The following is a 5,824-nucleotide window of genomic DNA, read 5'->3' on the forward strand; positions in this document are numbered from 1 at the left end:
AATGTTGTCTAATGGCAAGTACCGCACAGGCAGGTATTACTCTCCGAACGCGGTTTCCGAGCCTCCCGTGAAGCCACCAAGTGAAGCAACGATAGGCCACCAGCCTGTACCAGCTGCGAAAAAGAAAGATGCAAACTGTATTAAAATGACAAAACTTTCTTATCAATGTCGATTCAGGTAAAAAATGTCATTCTGCTTTGTAAAAAATTCTATCTAGAAAATGCACAATATGGAACCAATTTACATGCGTTCGAATGATATGTAGATGTAATTTTATATGTGGGAGACGACCATGAAATAGTAGTGGCATCACTGACATCACAACCAGAGTATACTTACTCGTTACTCGGATTACGCGGACGAACAGTGCCGCGAAGTTCGTGCATAAGCACCATCATCATCCTCAACACGGTCCGTGAGAGGCAGGCTTCCCTGAACTCTGGCAGCTCGGTGATGCATTGCGGACTTGGCTCGCCTTCCGAAATGTAGGCCAAGCACCCGGAATTTTCACGGCAGCAGCAGTTCTCCTCCTCAGTTGGCATTAGCTTGCACCGATTGCACGTGCACCAGGTGGAGACGCCGTCCATGCGACATGGTCCAGGCTCTTCATCCGTTGACTGGTCCTCCCAACTGCCGTCCGAATCCCCATCGTTTTCGCGTGCTTGCCTTTCCAGTAGTTCCTCCTCGGTGTACTCGGGCTCGTACATATACGGCATTATTGTAGCCATTGTGTGGTAAAGAAAGTAAAATAATTTACAGAGATGGTACAGGTGTTCACAAGGCCTAGAAGCGGCGAAGGTAGCTGACCAGAGCACAGAAACGAGTCACAGAATACTCAAAGTAACACACAGAGAGTAATGGAATCGAAAATCTGCTGCTGTGTGTTGTGAAACGGTGTGTTTATACTTATTGAGGAAAGAGGCGTCCTGCCATTTCCATGGCGACACTTCATTAGCTGAGGCGCAGCGATTGTTGACACGAAACGTGCTTTGGCGTTGGGAAATGGGCGGTACGCGTCTGCTGATGTCAGGCTCAGGGACTGTATTGTGAGATGATCTAAGACCCTGTGTACAGCAAAGGAACATCGCGTGCCTCAAAACAAACTTTTTGGAACGTGAGCAAATAAAAATGCAAATCGCTGAATATTCTCTAAACATTTGATGTCAAATAAATGTACTTTACCAAATTTACAATCTTGCGGTTTGATTTAAAAGTACAGTTTCATATTCCGAATTGTGGCGTGCTGTGTTGTGAGCTGATCTGTGTTGGTTTCCGGGTTCTGTGTGGAGTCGCGTAGAAGACGCCTGGGCGCGTTTGCCTACGCAGCACAGTCACGTCACGGATAGAGGCGGGGAATATGAATGTTTTGATAAAGTCTGTTTCAGGGGCGGGGGATATGATTTAGTGCCGCAAACGCAGGTGAGCCAGGTCGATGGGGGGAAATGATAGGATTATCACAAAATGGCGGCTGATTTCGAGAGCGTTAATGGACGAAAAGTCGGGTAAGGTCCATAGGAAAGTTTTCTACGATCTACCGATTTATGCTTAAAAACACATGGCCGAACCGTAGGGACAATAAAAAAAAAGTCCTGGAACTATCCTTTAAGATGCAGCTGGGAAATAGAAATGCTCAGTGAGATAATCAACGGTGCTGGTCTCTTTCTCCAAGCCATTTATAATGGAAGAAACAAGTTACTTACCTGTAACTGTTGTTCTCCAGCATGGGTCTGGCATGGATTCACATGCTCATGAATATTCCCCGTCGTCAGGCTGGGAATCCTCGGTAAAGAAAAAATCAGTATCAGTTTCGTTTCTGATCTGTCTTTCCTGGTAGTAACCAATCACTGATCTCTGCGTCATACTGACCACAGCCAATGACTGCCCTCTACCTAAGCCCGGCCTCTGCAGCCATCTTCAGATTTGGTAGCACGTGAAGTGGCAGTATGACCAAGTGAAGAGCCGCAGAGGGGTAGGCGGGAGGGTTCGCATGTGAATCCATGCCAGACCCATGCTGGAGAACAACAGTTACAAGTAAGTAACTTGTTCCTTCTCCAGCATGGGGTCTGGCATGGATTCACATGCTCATGAATATAGGATTAAATAGCAGTACACACATGCACAACCACGGGAGGTGTCAAAGGCTCAACATTAAGCATTACATCCAAAACTCAACATTAAGCATCTCTTACCTCCTCACCAGGCTCACCTTAAGCGAACAGGTTGCGCAGCACTGCTTGGCCGACCCTGGACTCCTCCCTGGAACCCCGATCGACGCAGTAGAATCTCGTGAAGGTGTGCGTCGACCTCCACGTAGCAGCCCTGCAGATGTCCAGCAGGGGCACACGAGATAAGAACGCCGTAGTAGCAGCTATCGCTCTGGTCGAATGGGCTCTCGGACGGCCTGGCAGCGGTCGGTTAGCCAACCAGTGACAGTGCATGATGCAGCCGGAGAGCCATCTGGAAATAGAAGACTTCGAGAGAGCCTTCCCTTGATTCACAGGTCCAAAGTTCACGAACAGCTGTGATGTTCTCCGGAAACTCTTTGTGCGGTCCACGTAGAACTTCAGCGCTCTAGCCACATCCAGCAAGTGCAAAGTCCTCTCGGCCGGCGACGGGAAGAAAACAAGTAACACCAAGGGCTCGTTAAGATGGAAGTCCGACCGCACCTTGGGCATAAAGGAGGGGTGCGTCCTAAGCACCACCCTCGAGGCATGGAAAGTCAAGTGCGGTGCTTTGCAGGATAGGGCCTGGATCTCTCCCACTCGTCGTGCGGAGGTAATGGCCACCAGGAACGCAGTCTTCCATGACACAAACTTCATAGGTGCGGAGTGCATCGGCTCGAATGCGGGCCCCCATGAGCCTGGTCAGCACCACGTTAAGTTCCCACGCCGGGGCTGGGGCCTTCACCGGCGGGAACGACCGGAACAGTCCTTTCATAAACTCTTTTACCAGTCGATGGGACCACAGGGACGTCCGTCCTGTGGTTCTGGTATATCTGGATATCGCCGCCAGATGAATCTTAATGGAGGCATGGGCTAGCCCAGCCTTTGCCAGCGATAGCAAGTACGGCAGCACTTGAGGGGCCGTAATCCGTAGGGGGTTGATCTTCTGTGCTCAGCACCAGATAGAGAACCTCTTCCACTTATGACCGTAGCATTTGAGAGTCAAGGACGCCCTGGCCTTTGCAAGAACCTCTCTGCAATCAGCCGGTATATCGTAGCCTCCAAACTCTAGCGCTGCAGGAGCCAAGCCTGCAGGTTCAGTGACGCCGGGTCGTGGTGGAAGATGGCGCCTCCTTCTCTGGAGAGAAGGTCCGCGTCCGCCGACAGCTTGATGGGAGGGGACGTTGACAAGTCCAGAAGGTCCGGGAACCAGATCTGCCTCGGCCACGCCGGTGCGATGAGGATCATCCTGCACCGGGACCTCTTGAGCTGGCTGATGAGTCAAAGCAGCAACGGCAACGGAGGGAACGCATACAGGTATAGGCCATCCCAGGGGAACGAGAACGCATCGCCCATGCTTCTCGGCTGGGGAAACCTGCTGGCGTACCTCTTGCACTTCGAGTTCGTCGCTGTTGCGAACAGGTCGATTTGGGGTTTGCCCCATCGTCGGAAGAGTAGATCCACCTGATCCTGGCGCAGTTCCCACTTGTGACACGCGCGCAGCTCCCTGCTGAGCGAGTCGGCGATGGTGTTGCTTTCTCCTGCCAGGTGGAAGGGAACCAGGAACATCCCCTGGGCGACCGCCCAGTGCCACAGATCCTGTGCCTCCTTGGATAGGGCTGGGGATCTGGTGCCTCCCTGCTTCCGTATGCAAAACATTGTTGTGGTGTTGTCCGTGAAGATCCGCACCACCTTGCCCTTGAGCGACGGGAGGAACGATTTGAGAGCCCAGAACACGGCTCAGAGTTCCAGGACGTTGATGTGCAGGAGCCTCTCCTCCGGGAGCCAGAGGCCTCTTGCGTGGGCGCCCCAACCTTCCCCAACCTTCCAGGGAGGCGTCCGTCGTCACCGTCTCCTGGTACGCCGGCGTCTGAAAGTCCTTGCCCGCCGTGAGGTGCGCTCGAACGCCCCACCACTGAATCGCCCGCCGGAACACCTCGTTGAGGGGGACCCTGTATTCGAAGGTGCCCGTCGCCTGTATCCAACGGGCATTGAGAAATTCTTGAAAAGGGCGCATCCGTAGTCTGCAGAGGCACACCAAGTAGATGCAAGTGGACCTCATCCCCAGGAGGGACTTATTACCTCACCCTGGCCACGTCCGTGGCTAGCAGGCGCTGCACTTTGCCTAGAACGGTCTTCCGACGGGGCCGCCAGGCGCCTCACTGTATCGAGCTTCGCTCCCACAAACAGGGCCACCTGCGACGGCACCAGGTGGGACTTTGGGTAGTTTATGGCGAATCCCAGGTCTGTGAGTAGCTGGACGGTCCTCGCAGTGTGTTCGACGGCGAGTTCCCTCGTCCTTGAGCGGATGAGCCAGTCGTCCAGGTAGGGGTAGACGTGAATCCCCTGTAGGCGCAGCCGCGCCGCCACTGGTGCTAGGCACTTGGTAAAGACCCTGGGGGCCGACCGAACGGCAGTGCTCTGAATTGGTAGTGGCGTCCCTGGACGACGAACCTGAGGAACTTTCGGTGACTTTTGAGGATGGGAACGTGGAAGTATGCATCCTCCAGGACCAACGACGATAGAAAGTTGCCTTCCTCCAGCTGTCCCAGTACGTGCTGGAGGGTGACCATCCTGAACTTGTACTTGTTCAAACGACGAAGGTCCAGGATGGGGCGCCAGCCGCCCGTCTTCTTCCTGACGAGGAAGTACCTTGAGTACACCCCGGAGCCTCTTCGGGACAAGCTCGATGGCGCCTTTCCTGAGCATCGCCCGTACTTCCAACAGCAGCTGCGGGACGTGATTTTCCTTCCTGGCCACAGGTGGAACGTGAGGGCACTTCTTCAGGAATTTGATAGAGTGTCCTCTTGCCAGGGTATCCAGCACCCAACGGTCGGTGGAGATGGACTTCCACATGCCGACGAAATTCGTCAGCCGGCCTCCCACCGGGGTGCTTCGGTGGGGGCCCGAGACCACGGCCGGTTCAGTCCTGCTTGGAGGTGGTGGCCTTTGCCGCCCTGGCCACCTTGCCGACGGCGGCGAGGCGCTCCCTGCTTGCCGTGACCCCTGTAGGCCTCCTGAGACGAGGAGCGTGCCACCTGGTGGCAGGACGACGAGCCACCGCTGGATCCCTTGGAGGCACCCTGTCTGCCTCCGGAGCTCCGAAAGGGCCGTCGTTGCTGAAGGGCTCCTAGGGCGCGGGCTGTCTCCGTGTCCGTTTTTATGGCTTGGAGGGACTCGTCCACCACCTTCCCGAACAAGTTGCTGCCGTCGAACGGCATGTCCAACACCCTGGTCTGGACGTCCTGACGGAAGTCGGTCGCCCGGAGCCAACCCCGTCGTCGTAGGCAAACACCGTTGCCCAGCTGGCGGAACCCGGTATCGGCAATATCAGTTGCCACCGTTATGGCGTGGTCCGACGCCACCTCGCCCTCTTGCAGTATTTCCAGGGCCTCGGACCTCTTGTCGTCCGACAGGAAGTCCAATATGGGGCCCAGCTTAAACCAGAGCTCCCTGTCGTAACGGGCCACGATCGCCAGGGCATTGGCCGCTTTGATCGTCGTCGCCGCCGACGAAATGACCCGCCGCCCCATGGCGTCCAACCTCTTTCCCTCGCCGTCCGGCGGGGAATTCGACGTCAAGGCTCCTGACCCCGCTGCTTTCTTCTTGGTCATCGCCGAGACGACCAAGTCTGGCGTTGGCTGGGCCCTGAGGCACAGGGG

Source organism: Ambystoma mexicanum, chromosome 1p (assembly GCF_040938575.1).
Source record: "Ambystoma mexicanum isolate Mex_15411 chromosome 1p, UKY_AmexF1_1, whole genome shotgun sequence".
NCBI classification, from domain to species: Eukaryota; Metazoa; Chordata; class Amphibia; order Caudata; family Ambystomatidae; genus Ambystoma; species Ambystoma mexicanum.